This window comes from Sparus aurata, chromosome 4 (assembly GCF_900880675.1).
Source record: "Sparus aurata chromosome 4, fSpaAur1.1, whole genome shotgun sequence".
NCBI classification, from domain to species: Eukaryota; Metazoa; Chordata; class Actinopteri; order Spariformes; family Sparidae; genus Sparus; species Sparus aurata.
In genome coordinates, this window is record NC_044190.1 from 39,437,377 (window position 1) to 39,453,951 (window position 16,575).

A 16,575-nucleotide genomic window follows, 5' to 3' on the forward strand; every position below is an offset into this window, starting at 1 on the left:
AAGTTAATTGCTCAATTCTACTGACAGATAATTCCTCAGATTTCTCTCCTAGTGCATTATCAGTACTGAATCTACCATGTTAAGACATTTCTAATTGGAGAAGTTTTATCGCCTGTACTGCGTTTGTTTGCAAATGTGAATGACATGGATGCTTCATTGTAAAGCAGCTATGTTTTTTTTCAGAATCATATTTGTATCAGTTTTAAATAGTGCAGGACAGAATGTTGAATGGAGAAACAGCTACAATGCGCTGACTGGACAAAAAGCTTCAGAACACAGAACAGAACCAGAACACCTCCAGTATGTCATCATGGTAAACAACTCCTTATAAATTAAAATCCTATTGGATCTGTGTGTGCATCATGGCTTGGCACAGGGTGAGTGTCTCTATTTTGTTACTTGAGAGGCTTTTTTAATCATTCTTTTACATTTGAATGTGTTTCCTCTTGGTTATAGTTTTAAGAGGAGGTGAGCCTTTGTGTTAATTTACCCTGTGGTATTTTTTGTAATCAAACAAAATGTATCTTTTGAGTCAGCGTTATTGTATCATGTTGTGTGTATCATTGAGGTCTGCACTTCTGGTGGACAGTAACCTAACAGGGTGTCTCTACTGCTGCACTTTCTTTTCCTTTTTTTGTCCTTTTGACAAAACATCAAGAAAGTCATGATCTGTCCTTGGAAAAGGTTGGTGACCGATTCTTTACTGGTTAGATCAATTATTCATGTTTATGTTTGTCAGTGTCGAGGCTTCTGTGCAGGAACTTTTGAGCAGCCACTGAAGGCTTTTCAGAGACTCAAGTGCCATTTTCTGTTACTATGTGACATAAACAGTGTACATCTCTTTTTATTTTTAAAGAGAATACACGCACAATTACATTTTTTAATGAATTAATGAATGAGTAGTGTGTATGAGTAGTACTATGAAGTAGTCTTAAGTGGGACTGTACCTGCAGGTCCTTCTTTGTTCATTGTAGACATGGTCTGACCATTCCCTGAACCTTCCTGTCTTCTCAGACCTGGAGGCAACGATATCATCTTTTTAATGTCACAGAACCAAAGACTTAATTTGCATCAATCAGATCAGTCAAGTGTTGGACTATGGTAGTATGTCACTTATTGGATCATTCATTGCATCCAATTTCAGCATAAAGCACAGGACTATCTAAGTAATTACAATAAATTTGGATTAAAATTCAGTACAAACAGTAAAATGGTTCCAGCAGATAACATTTAACTGAAACTTACCTGAGAACAGACGCCAGTAAAAGTAAGAACTGTCTTGTCCAGCTGTGGAACTCATCCTGCACACAGAAAACAAAATGATTTGATCAGTAAAACCAGTCTTGCTGAGTTTAAACTCAAATACACACAATAAGCGTTTAAATTTTAAAAACTTAAAAATACCTACAAAATCAACAGTACATGCTACAGTTTTGAAACTTTCACCAAACTGCAGCCACAATACTGCTGAAACTTTAGTCCACTTAAACTTATTACAAATTATGAAGTCCATCACTCAGTTTTTTTCAAAACCTGTAAAACTTATACAACCTATCTCCTCCCACAATTTTTGCTCAATTGTCACCAAACTTGCTAGAGAGCATCTTCAGATCGTCCTCCACAAAACTTGTTTCTCGGATTTTTGATTGATCAAAAATTAAGCCTACAGTGCATCAAAATGTTTGACTGTAAACAGTACTGTAAACATATACTATCAAATTCTTGCTAAAACATTTTCAATCTTCCTGAAAAAAATTGAGAATATTTTGGAGTCATGGTTTATGAAGTTTGGCAAATATCAGAATTTTATCTCAACACTGAATTTTTGAGAACATTTTGAATTCTGTTCTCATGGGAACAACTGGAGTCAATGTAAGAGAGGCATTTTTAAACATCAGATTTTCTCTTATGAAGCAAAACACTTAGAGTTAAAAAAAAATCACCAACATTTCCATGCTGTCAAGATGCAATTTATGTATTATCAGATTTTTGTTCAGGTAACATAATTTCTGACATTTTGACCATTTTTAAAATCTGCCTTGACAACAGCTGCCCGGACAGTGAGTCCCTGAGTCGACAAATCAAGCTACACAGCAGGTCTCACTTCCAGCCAATTAGCTCAGCGAGTTAGGAGCTGGTTCTTGCTGTCAGGGTTTGTGGGTTCAAGACCCAGCAAGGGTGATGATAGATCAAAATGTCCTCAACATGAAACACAAGACAATTGTCCTGATGGTGGCATCACAGCAAGCCTCTAAATAAAAACAAATAGCTAGCAAAATTTTGCATAAAGGTCCAGTCTCATGCCAGATTACCTCAGCTGTAAACCCAAGCCAATAGTCCTGATGGTGGCGCTACAGCAAGCATCTAAAGTTCAAAACATTGACAATTCATAACAAATCAACCTGCTAGAACTTCACACTTTCATCAAACTGTAGCCCCAATACTAAAGAAACTTTTGTACATTTAAACATATTTAAAAAAAGTCCATCACTCTGTTTTTTTTTAAACTGTAAAACTTATAAAAACCTATCCCCTCCCACAATTTTTGCCTACAGTGCATGAAAATGTTTGACTGTGAATATACTGTAAACATATACCTGCAAATTGATAAGTAAACCTTCAATTTTCATGAAAAAATTTTAAATTTTTTAGAGTCATGTTAGATGATTTTTGACAAATATCAGAATTTTACCTAAAAAACTGAATTTCATTCATTTTCAGTGTTTCTTTTTATTTGTTGTAAACGGGGTGAAAACCTTTTATTAGTTTTTGTTTTGTGCATTTGCTTTTATTTTCAGAAGCTGTAGGACATAGGTGTCCAAAGTCCGGCCCGCGGGCCAATCATGTCCCAAGGTCAGATTTTATACGGCCTGCAGCTTATGTCTTAAATGTTTTTATTTATGGCCCACCAGCACTGCCTAACAGAATAAATAAATCATTCAGGTTCAAAATTCAGTTCCACTTTTCACAGCATGGTGGCAGCATCACTCTGTAACCCTGTCTGGCAATGTGAACCATGCTGTGAACCCTTGACCCTAATCCTGCAATGGCGACTGGAAGTAAAAACAGGAAAGTTGATAACGAGGGCCGCCGCTTCTAGGAGAGATGGACATTGCAGTAATTTTTTCACTGAAAACCAAAACAATTGTGTCTGCCTAATTTGTCAAGAGACTGTTGCCTTATTTAAGGAGACACCACCGAACAAAACATGCTAATTCAGACGACAAGCTAACAGGGAGCGACCGTGCTGAAAAAGTCAATCAACTCATCGCTGCTTTGGCCTCTCAACAGCGCTTCTTGTAGCTCTGAAGCCCTGAATCACTGCCAGTTTTAGCAGTTCCTGCTTGACATCCCGGCTGAATACGGGATGTATTATATCACAACGATGTGAGGTGGCCCAGTCAGGGATCCGCACTGCAGAGGTTTTCTCTCTCCGAGAGGAAATTTGACTGTTTTTAACTCAAAAGGGACAACCAATGAAAGAACTGGCAGATACTGGATGGCTGGCAGATTAAGCTTTCTTGGTTTACACAACAAAACATCTGAATGCACTGAACTTGAGCCTCCAAGACCAAGATGCAGTGGAATGCCATTGGAACCAAGCTGCAACTTTTCCAAAGACACCTGTCACAGAAACAGCCCAGCACTGCACATTTTCTAGCTTTGGGTGTGGTCATGGACAGTTTTGCACATGTAACAGTGTAAAAGAAGTTCAGATGTAAATCCAGCTAAATGGGACTACGCCATCTGCTGTCGCAATTTGTCACTGCACTTAAGTTACATAGCAAAAGATTGTGGGTGGTCCTCAGGCCCGGGAAAAGATCGACTGTAGAGGTAATGGTGTCTGAATCTCTGAATGAAATGAATGAAAACTGTCTTACAAGCAGAGTGGGGGTTAGTGTTGTGTCGGTCGCGAACGTGTCAAATCTTTTAAGTGAACGAACTGAACGGAATCACTTCATGAACTGATTTGTTTCTTTCTCAGTTCAGTTGAGCTCAGCCACGAGCATGCCGGCTGGGAGTGGAACTGCCACGACTCACACAGAAAACTGTGAGGACCTGATTCACGTTCGCGCTGTGATTCGTTCATGATTCGCGAACCTACTGCATACAGAGAACTGTTGCTAAGGATGTGATGATTCTCATTCACTTACTGTGCTGAAAGTGGCGCTGTGTCACTCACTCAGGGCAGAGGAGCTGATTCACGTTCAGTAACCGTACTGCTAAAATTAGCGCTGTGTTGCTAACATCCGTGTAGCATCATGTTAAGTGATTTTACTGCACAGTAAAAGTCACTCTCGTTCATTGAACGACCTGCTGAGGACGTGAATCACGTTGGCGCCGTCACTCACGTTCGCGATCGTGATTCATGTCCTCAACAGGTCGTTTGCGAACGAGAGACACCAGGACCTGAATCACGATCACGCTGTCCCTCACTCATGATCGTGTCGCTGAGCATGTGATTCTCGTTCACGTACTGTGCTGACAGTGGCGCTGTGTCACTCACTCACTCAGGGCAGAGTTGATTCACGTTCAGTAACCATACTGCTAAAATTAGCGCTGTGTTGCTAACATCCGTGTAGCATCATGTTAAGTTATATTACTGTGCACAGAGGAGACATTCACCGTGTCATAATTTTTGTGCATGTATACCACTCAAACCCCGCTAATGCTAATATTAACGCTAGCTCGCATTTTCAGTCATGAACTTCAACAAGAGTCACCCCACGTCAAGACGCATCTCAACCACTTCTCTCAAACCAGACCTGGCCTGTATGATGAAGTCAAGAGCTCAATATCACCCTTCTCTTAAATGTCAGTAAGTTTCCTGTGCCTTGGGCATTTGAAATGAACAAATTCTAGGTTCTGAGTGATTTGAATTTATGTATAAAGATCTGATATGTCAGCGTTTTAATGGTAATATCACAAATGATAAATACATGCACACGGACCTATGGCACTAATTGTATTGTCTTTTGAAGATTTGTCTGTAACTGTTACAGATGTGACACAAAGGCTTACTTTTCAAAAATATTGTGTGTGAAAGACAGAACAAGTTTCATATATTACAAACTTAAATGTTAACAGACAACATTAATTTCCCACAATATGTTTTGTTTAAAATGAATCTGATGTAATCGTCTTGATCAGCCTCATGCAAGTTTTTGGTTTTCCAGACAGCTTGTTCTTTATGTTATCTGAGTCTTGAGATATGAAAGAAAGGCAGAATTGCTTTTAGAATGGTAAACACCTCAGTGGGCTTACATTTGGTTACATGTTCATGGAAAAAAGAAAAGAAAAAAAAGACAATTGTTGTGTCATTGCAAATAAATTTGTTAAATAACTGGAATTATATGTAACTTTCATGATTCAAAAAGTCTACAGAGGTGCCATTGTCCCTTGGGTGTTTTCACATTATCAAATCTGGCCCTCTGAAAAAAGTTTGCACACCCCTGCTGTAGGACATTAAACTATTGGTTAAAACACACATATCTGCAAATTTAGAATTATTCTGAATTACTGTGTGCAGACCTTATGCATTTCAATTAGGTATAAGATTTCCTTATAATATTATTCCATACTACAAGTTCTACGTAATATCATTTAATGCAAAGTATTTCTATCATGTTGAGTCGATGTAAATTGAGTAACTTAGTCTTAAATTAATGCAAATTAGTATTATAGTATAGTAGTATTATACACAAAATAGTAAAAGTAGTATTATACCTAAAAGTATTAGTAATTTAAGTCTTTATTCTAAGTGGAACTGTACTGCAGACTCATGTCTCTGTGTGTTCAGCGTGGACATGTTCTGACTTTCCCCTCAAGTCCCTTTTGCTTTCCAACACAGGAAAAAAACACCTTTTTAGTTTCACAGAATAACTGTTAAAGTCACAGAACAGTTTAGGTAGAGAGCAAACGATTAACAGTAGTTTAGTAATGGCAGTATTGTTTAAAGAAAACTCAAACCACATACAAAACAGTGTATTGTTCTGGCATAGGCTAGATTACTTCAACAATTATTCACTTTTAAAACCTGATTAAATCATGGTTTAGATTTAAACTTTGAAACTAGCTTGAAATTAAGAAAAATTCAACCTCAGTTTAATTTTTTTTTGTCTAAACCTAGATTAATTTGAATCTCTTGAACCAAAACTTTGAACTCCAATTTTAACTGTGATCCCATATTAACTTTTAACTTACATATGTGAAAGTTTCCTTTTTACCTTGCTGTCTTTATTTAACAAACTGAGCAAAATGACCCAACCAAGTGAGTTTTATCCAGATACCAGTTCAGTCAGTTCTGGAGCTGAACTGAAGACTCAGTCGTCAGTAATAGAGATGCAGGTGGTGTAACAACAGGACATTTCCACATGTGCTAGCTTGGCTTGACTTTGCACATCACATTTATGACAACAGAGCTACCTGCTTAAAGCTGTGTCTTTAACTAAAGAGCACGTGTCTTCAGTAGAAGACATGTAAAAGCAGCTCCATGGCTGTGCTTTCAAAGCTCTGCTGACTCGATAAAACACACATTTAATTCTTTAATTCTCCACAGTGAAGTGAAGTAAAGTGTTTTATTAAGCAGAGAATGTTAAGTGGTGCAGCAGAGCTCTGCTTCATTTTAAACCTGGATTACTCATTTAAATTCATTTTAGATTAAATTAATCCATGTTGGTGCAACTCAGCCATAAAGTCTCACTGAAACTCAGTTTACATCAGGCTGCAGGAAACTCAGGCTGTCTGTGTGAGCTGTGTGGTTGTTTTTTTTACTACACATAGAAACCGAAACCATTTGTTACAGCAGAACAACAGGTTCAAATCATTAGTGGGCTGTGCTCGCCAGCCCACTAATGATTTGAACGTTTTTCAAAAATCTCCTCTCTGGCATACATTCACCTAGAAACACCATTCAAACTTTAAAATGTAGGCACAAGTCCTGGCTATTTGAGTCGTATTTGAACGCTGACCCTTTAATGATTGTGAGTGATGTGGGAAAAATTCAGGATTTTCAATGAGTGTGTATGGCTGAGTGTTCATGCAGCAGAGTGGAGGAGCCAACTGACAGAGTGGCAGAGACTCAAAACATTTCTCTGAAATTTTGTCTTTCCGTGACGATCCCGGCCACAAATGTCACTCAAAAACAGTGATATAGTGCATTTGTCCCACCTGCCCTTCAGACTGTATTCCCACTTGGTATACGGCCATTAACTGCTCTGGCTGTTGGTAATTTCCATCTAATTTTAATCATACCTATGTTTACCTCCCTTAAAGAAGGTCTCACTTGATCCATCTGTTTTAAATTATTTTAGACCCATCTCAAAGCTGCATAAAAAATGCTACACAGGGGGAATATAACAAGCCTCCTAATTATGGTCAAGGGACAGTTTGGGTCTTTTGATGTGGGGTTGTATGAGGCACTTATCCTCATTGTGTTACCTGCAGTAGATGACTGTCATCTAGCTACTGGTGTGGAGAGTCAGCGAAGAAAAGCTTTGTTCTGCTGAAATGCAGCAAAGCATATTTGAGAGTGCTTTATTAAATCAAACCAAATTAGACCAAATCAAATGATCAAATCAATATTTACAACATGGGTGTACAGAGTCAGGAGTTTAGTGTGCAGGTGTTGTCAAATGCAGAAAAAAGCAACAAAAAAAACTTAAAGTGAAACTCTCAGCAAAATGCAACCAAGGCTTTTTTTTGTCAGTGTACCTGAGTCAAACCTTCGTGTAAAAGCATAATTACGACGAAAGAGGCACTTTTAAGATTTAACGTATTTTTGTTTTCAGGTCAAACTCATTTTCAATGGGAGTGCTACGGGCACTTTTACAATAGCATCAGAATCTCTATTTTTAAAACAGTAAGAAGTCTCGACACAACATGAAACTTTGCTGGTAGTATCACCAGGGTCTCTACTCATGAACACCAGCATTGAGAACATTGTTTGTGTACACAGAGTTTACTAAAAAGAAGGTTTTTGAACAACTAAAATTGAGTTTTTTAATATAACATCGGCAAAACCAAAACATGGGGTTCCTGTAGAGAGGAGCCGAGCATTTGCATTATTTATTGCAGTTGTTACGTCCACCAAGGACAAAGAGGTTATGTATTAATTGTTTTAATTGTTAATTGTTTGATGGTTGGTTCGTCAGAAGGATTAAACAGAAACTACAGAACAGATTTCCATGAAACTTGGTTGTAGGATGCATCAGACCCTATTTTGATACGGATAAAGGAACAGATCCAGGATTTTGCATGGCAGCCATCAGTGTATGAATGTGTGTGTGATTGTATCGTAAAGCGCTTTGAGACTGGAAAAAGCGCTATAAAAATAATGCAAGACCATTTACAGTTATGTGCAATTTCAATGTAAATAATTTGACTATTGCTAAATTCAGATCAATAACATGGTTACTAAATATAGATATTCACTCAAACTTACCTGACATCAGGCAGCAGGAGACTCTGGGGCTTTCTGTGTCAGGTGTGGTTTTTATACTGCACATAGAAACCGAAAGTATTTGACACAACAAAAGGAACAGGTTTCTAAGATTGATCTTGTTATTTCTCCTCTGAGCTTGAACCTGTTGAACAAGGAAAAATGTCTCCACTTGAGATGTTAGCAGAAACCAGTCTGACTGGGTACAAACCCCCAACAATCCAAAAGTCGAACTCTGATTAGACATCAAGCTGTGATTCGATTGATTCATTGAAGTGATGGTGTTGGCAGGTTTTTTACTCTCTTTCATGCCACATGTGTGTGATGTGAATGTGTTTTTCTAATTAGCTTGTGCTTGTTTTATTTATTTGCAGATTTCTCGAGTTGGTATGTGTTGCGAAAGAGATGAAAATGTTTCCTTGTTTTGCATTTTGGATTTGCTGTTTACATGCCGGCAAGTGTTTCTGTCAGTACTGTGCCAACTACCTTCAGAGTTAACAAAAAAACTAAGATCAGATTATGTAATTGCCAGGCATCTTGATGCTGATGGATGGACACCCATGTGGATCAGTGCCAGCCTCATTTTTCACATTCTGTTTCTCAGAAATCATTGAGGCATTCCTCTTTTACTTCCTGTAAAGCTGCCAGGAATCCTTATCATTAAGCTAGATTGATGTTTTCCACATGCTCTTCAAAAGCATTGTCAGCATTGTCTGTAATAGGAGCAGTTTTAAAATATATGTTAAATAAGACATACATAACACATATTGAGGTGTTCCAGCCTGAATACTTCAAACTTGTTGAGTGAGGTGCACAAGCTGTGGGAATAAATAGGAGCCACAGAATCATGTATGCTCTGGCTCAAAAGGTAGGTAGGGTGGCCATCAAAAACAAGGTTGTTGGTTTGATCCCTAAACCCTACATCTTTGTTTGTTGTTGAAGGATTATCTTTGTCCTGCATAATGTGCAAATAAGACCCTGTTATCATTTGGAACATGAATTTTCAACAAACAAACACAAAACCAAATCCCACATTCTGCTTCCTATATATGTAAAGATTGGTTCATATAATAGCTTAGTATTGTGATACAACCACGACAAGCTACACATTGCTTAATATATCATATGATATGATATATTAGTGATAAGGGACTTTTTGTGCATTGTATCCATACTTAAAGACACAGAACAAACATTGTACTGCTGCTGTGATTAACAATATACAGTATATCCAGGGTTTGAGCTAATGGGAACTGAGCTCCCATGAAGCAGTCAAATCTCAGATACCTCACATTTTGTGTAGTTTCTGTTTTTTCTTTGTGATCTATTCGAGCGTCATTTGATTTTGCGATGGAACCTGCGAGAAAGAGAAGATTTTCCCCTGTGTGGGAACACTTTGAGCTGATCTCCCAGAATAAGGTATGCACATAGTTATTACTAGCGTAATATAAATATGGCAACACAGCATATCCCTTGTTCTGATTTCTTTCTTCTAATGTCTGGTATTTTAAAAGGTGAAGTGTCTGTTGTGTGCCAAAGAACTTGGTTACAACAACAACATCTCATCCATGCTGAGGCATTACAGGGCCTTGCATGAGAATAAGGAGACCAACCAAGCTGGACCAAGCTCAGGTAAGCCATTTTATGATGCAATGATAAGACAGCATACAAACATACAATTACAACATTAATGTATATTTTAAATGTGACTAATTAATGACATCTGTAACTGACTACTGCATTTTTTGTCATCAGGAGGAAAGAGGGATGTTGATGAGAACTTGGTCAGCATGGCAATTGACGATTGCCAGCCCTTCACTATTGTGGAGGACAAAGGGTTCAGAAAGCTTGTGAAAGCTTTGAACCCTACCTATGTTCTCCCCACAAGGCAGGTGTGTATGTGAGCACATGAAGCATTTTTCCCCATTTCCTAATATTTGCCATCCCAAGAATGTTCTCCTCTTTTCTTTAGGTTTTGAAAGCTATGGTGGAGGACAGATATAAGGAATCCAAGGACAAAGCCAAAGTCCTTGTGTCCCAGGCATCTGCAGTCAGCCTGACTTAGATATGGGTGGAGGCCTCGACTGTTCACAGCACTGAGGAGAGGCACATGACTCTGCTCTCAAAAAGGGATAAACATTTCAGTCTGACAAAGACAACTGGAAAAGACTGACAACTTTACCTAAATGAGGATTATTTGACGTGCAGGAGAGAAAACTGATGTAATTGCATGTTAAGACAAGCAGGAACAAATTATAGGGGGATCTTACACAGCCTGGTGTGTAGAGCTTTTGGTGTGTTTTGTGTGTAGCTAGTAGCTACTAGCGTGGTTTGACACGGACAAGCAGACACACACACACTAAACTACTATGCCTACCACGCCATGTGAGGGCTACACAGTCCTTCAGAAAGCAAATAAAAAGATTGCTGACCTGAAAGAAGACATCCGTCGGCTCTCCAATGAACTGAAAAAGAAGGATTCACTCCTGTCCAGTTTCATGGAAGTAGCATCTGAGCAGTCCAAACAAATCACTTCCCTCAACACAACTATCCAGGACACTGTCAAATGGGACCCTGTCGCCAACCTTCAACTTTCTTCCTGCTCAACTCCTAACCATCAGGAGTCATGGGCCGAGGTGGTGGTCCGTGGTAGGAGCAGCCGGGCGGTCCGGTCTGCCTCGCCACCACACCTGGACCTCTCCAACCGCTACACGGTACTGTACGATGACGCCACGGCCCACCCAGGTGACCCGGCTGTCGCTCCGGCTGCTCCGACTCGCACGACATCGGTCGACACTGTCACTTAATCTCGGGAAATTAGTGTCCAGGCGGGCAGCCACTCGACCGTGAGGTCGGATCGACGGCCGTTGACCAAAGCAACATCGTCTTCCCGCTGTAAGATGTTAAGGGACGCCGTACTCAGACAGTCTGGATGTCTTCCTTGCACTGAGCCGAGAGAGGATCCTCCTTCTGGGTTCAAGGCCCCCGGACCCCCGTCACATCACACACCTGCCCAGGCTGACCTCCGGGTCGCGCACTTCCAGACCACGGGAGTCCCCAGCCGTCACCTCCCTGTACTCGCCCCCTCTTGTCCCCGACCACACTGATAACCGGGGACTCCATCAACAGGAATATTCGGTTCTTCAATGTTGTCACTCGCTGTTTTCCTGGAGCCACCGTACCAGATATCCTGGACAAGCTCCCGGGGCTGCTGCTCTCACTCCCCTCCTCTATCAGTCGGGTGATAGTCCACGTCGGGACCAACGACTTAGCCCGGGAGCAGTCAGAGCTGACCAAAAAGGATTTTAATGGTCTTTTATCCTTTTTAAGTGCCTGTGGTAAGTCTGTTTTTATTTCTGGCCCAATCCCCACAGTAGTCCGTGGAGCAGGGCGTTTTAGCAGATTGCTCAGTCTCCACAGCTGGCTCCAATCAGCATGCACAGCCCTCAACATTGGTTTTATTGACAATTTTAACCTGTTTTGGGGGCGTTCAGAGTTTTTCAGGAGCGATGGCCTCCACCCCAGCATGCTGGGTAGCCGCATGCTTGCGGCTAATATACAGTACGCTGTACAATCTGCACAAACCACCTACTGACTCACTGCTGATACACGTGCACACGGACCCTCTGCCCCTCACTCACCTTCACCCTCCCCCTCCTACACTATACACGCCTCCTTGTTCAGTCGCCCCTGAGGCACAGAACAACATCCACACCATCAAAACCAGAATTTCACACAGAAAAATTAAACCCAGGACTGTTTTTAGACCAAACTGTGTTTTTAACATTCCTTTAGAAAGACATGATGAGCGCACGTTCAATACAGACATTAAAATGCTGTGCTGAACGTGCGCTCTCTTTTAAACAAATCCTTTATCATTAACGATGTAATTTTAGATAACAACCTAGACAGCATTCTCCTTACAGAGACATGGCTTGGCACTGATGCACCTGTTGTTCTCACTGAAGCTTCCCCACCAAATTTTAACTTTTTATTTTCTACAAGAGGGGACAAAAAGGAGGCGGAACTGCGTCAATTACTAAAGACACCATGTTGTCAAATGAAGTCTTTTTTAACAAATATTTATCATTTGAGTATCATGCCTTTGTTTTTAGCAGCCCCCCCCATCCTCTGTATGACAGTCTACAGACCACCCCACTATTCCACCTCTTTTAACAGTGAATTCTCAGAGCTATTGTCAATAACCCATAGCACTTATAACAGAATACTAATAACCGGCGATTTTAATTTACACATAGATAATTCCTCAGATCCTATGTCGAGAGAATTTTTTAACCTTCTCCATTGCCTTGATTTTAATCAACATGTCACACAGCCGACCCACAGCAGGGGGCGCACCTTGGACCTGGTCATAACCTATGGCCTGTCCGTTGGTGCGCCCTCTGTTGTGGACCTGGCTGTGTCTGACCGCTTTTGTGTGTTTTTTACAATCACCAGTTTTAACCAGCGGGAGGCCCCAGTGAGAACAGTGAGGAAGCGCTACCTAACTTCTGAAGTGGCTGCAAATTTTATCCAGATTTTACAGAGCACTCCTGCAGAAATTTTACCAGGGTCATGTGATTTTATTGTTGACAATTTTAACCATAAAATAAAATCAATGCTGGCCTCGGTGGCTCCACTCTTAATAAAAAGAATTATTACAAGACCGACACCCCCGTGGAGAAATGCAGAAACTAAAAAACTAAAGAGAAACTGCAGGAGTGCTGAGAGGAGATGGAGAAAAACAAAATTAACAGTTCACTATGAAATTTTACGTGGACATCTCAAAACATACAATAATGCAATCAAACAGTCAAGAATCTCCCATTTCCAAAAACTAATCGACGAACATAAAAACAACCAAAAATTCCTCTTCTCTACAATTGACCTTTTAACAAACTAAAATTTTAATAGATTCTCCAAAACACCAACTGACGCCCTTTGCGAGGACTTTGCAGATCACTTCAGAAGTAAAATCAATGACATCAGATCGAGTCTTTTACCCCAACAGATTTCCAATGTCGACACACCTGGATCATTGATTTTACCCGAGGAAACACTGGAGAGTTTTGCCCTGGTTGATGCGGGGACACTTGGTCGAGTCCTCTCCCAAGTAAAGTCTACAACCTGCCTATTAGACCCAATTCCCACACCGTTTTTTAAAACACTTTGTGGATTCTTTGAGGATCAGCTGTTATACATGGTGAATTGCTCTCTTCAGACGGGCGCCTCCTTTAAAACAGCAGTGGTGAAGCCGCTTCTGAAGAAGAGCAACTTAGATCCCAACATCTTTAATAATTATCGGCCTGTATTCAACTTACCGTTTGTAAGTAAAATTTTGGAAAAACTTGTTTTCAATCAAGTAAATAACTTTTTAATTGCAAACAACATTTTAGAGAAGTATCAGTCTGGTTTCAGGACGAACCACAGTACAGAGACAGCCCTTTTAAAGATTTTAAACGACATCAGGTGCAACTTGGATAACAATGAACTCACAGTCTTGGTACTACTGGATCTAACCGCCGCCTTCGATACAGTAGACCATCACATTTTATTAGATAGACTGAAGACCCTGGTCGGCCTCTCTGGTACTGTTCTTAACTGGTTCATTTCTTACCTCACAGATCGACACTTCTTTGTAAGTATGGATACATGTTCCTCAGAAACCCACAAAATAAAGTGTGTTGTTCCCCAAGGGTCAATTTTAGATCCAACTCTTTTTAATCTGTACATGCTTCCCCTTGGGGACATCATCAGGAGGCACGGCATCAGCTTTCATAGTTATGCTGATGATACGCAACTGTATATCGCCGTGTCTCCTGATGACACAGGGCCTATTGATGTCCTTTTTAACTGCATTTTAGATATCAAGACATGGATGGCAGCGAATTTCCTACAGCTCAACCAGGACAAAACAGAGATTTTACTCATTGGTCCTGAGGGCCAGAAAGAGAAACTTTTACCAAAGTTTAAGGATTTTAAACCATCACAATCTGTAAAAAATCTGGGTGTGATTTTGGACTCTGAGCTCAGTTTTATTCCACACATCAAAAATATTACAAAAATAGGTTTTTATCATCTTAAGAATATAGCCAGAGTCCGCCCGTTTCTCTCTCAGGCCAGCACGGAGGTGCTGATGCTTTTATCTCTTGTCGTTTAGACTACTGTAATGCCCTGCTCTCTGGCCTTCCCAAAAAGAGCATTTCGAATCTACAATTATTACAAAACTCAGCTGCACGAGTGCTGACAAGGACCAGAGGGCGGGAGCATATTACACCAGTTTTAAAGTCGCTGCATTGGCTCCCCGTGCGTTTCAGGATTGATTTTAAAGTTCTTTTACTAGTTTTTAAGTGTCTTAACGGTCTTGGGCCTTCTTACCTATCTGATTTGCTTTTACCTTATCAGCCGCCGCGGACCCTGAGGTCCTCCGGCACCGGCCTTTTAACCACCACAGGTAAGTTAAAAAAAGCACGGGGAGGCGGCTTTCAGTTGTTATGGGCCCCGACTGTGGAACAGCCTGCCGGAGAACCTCAGGGTCGCGGAGACTGCTGAGGTTTTCAAAAAGAGGCTTAAGACCCATCTTTTTAACCAGGCTTTTAATTGAAATCTTAACTCTTTTTAATTCCTTTTAGGCAGTGCTAATCAGAGCACTTTTTATCCTTTTTTACTGTTTTAATCTCTGTGTTTTAGCCTTTATGCTTTTATGTTTTAGTCCCTCATGTTTTTAGCCTCTATGCTTTTATGTTTTAGTCCCTCGTGTTTTTAGTAGGGGTGGTTAATCGGCCCAATTTCCTGATTCGATTCCGATTATTGAAGTCTCGATTCGATTACAAATCGATTTTTCGATTATTAACGATTATCGATTCGATTTTCAATTATTAACAATTATTGATCTTCCATTTAACATCAGTCAGCTACTGAATTATTTTACTTATCTTTTGAGTAACACCTCACAGCACCTTCAATATTGTATAGTGTAACTGTAATATCAAAATTATTATTTTTTAATTTGTGTTAAATGTAGTCTTTCACTGTTAAAAGAAAGCTGCCAAGCTCAGCAGCCGGACTCATGTTAGAAGCATTGTTGGAGACGAGAACCAGGGCGTGTTTCTCTATTCCCCACTCGTCTGCCATTGCTTTGAGAAACTCACACATATTTGCGCTTGTGTGGCTATCATCCATAGCTTTCGTCTGAAGTACGTAGGAAATTAGCTTCCATTAGCTGCTGACATAATGAGCTGTAACGGTCACATATGAGACTGTAGTTCTGGATGTCCTGGCATCGCAGGTTATTGCTACCCTGTGAGCAGAGTTGAGGGACACTTGCACGGAAAGGTTTGTCTCCTTGTAAAGATTTGGAATCAATTTAAGTGTGAAAAAGCTCCGGGATGGAATAACATATCTTGGCTCCAGACTGTGGAACATGTAGCAGAAGCCAGTATATATTTTTATTATTTTTTTTAAATCGATTTTTGGAAATTTAATAATCGAATCATAATCGTCAATATCATAATCGCGATTAATCAATAATCGACTTTTTTCACCACCCCTAGTTTTTAGCCTCCATATTTTAACCCTTTACTGTTTTAGGCTATCAGTTTTTAATCTCCATTGTTTCCTCAGGGGGGCCTTCCAAAATGGGAGTTGTCCCTGGTCTGGCCGCGGGGGGTGATGTCCCGTGGACAGTTCCGGCCCGGGCGACTAGAGGGCTCCTCACCTTGGTGCGGGGCTTCCTGTCTGCCCGGGTTGGGGTGGTCTCTGTGGCGGCGCTCCCTGCAACCTTGGACTGGGATCTCTCCCAGTGTGGTTGGCCCCCCAAAGGTAGCTTCCTCTAGCTTCCTCTGTACCTCAGGTCTCGCTGCCCGGCCGTGTCTCTGTAGTGACAGCTAGTGTTTGTGTAGGTGTGAGTGTGTGTGTCTGTGTGTCTGTGTGTCTGTGTGTCTGCGTGGCTGTGTGTGTATGTGTGAATGTGTGTATGAGTGTATATATATTTGTGTATATCTCTGTGCATGACTGTGGGGGTGGGAGGGTTGGGTTCTTTTAACTTTCTTCTCCTGATTTTATTTGATGTTTCTCTTTTTCTGCTGTTTGTACATCTCTGTAAGGCACTTTGCGATTATTTTCTGTATGAAAAG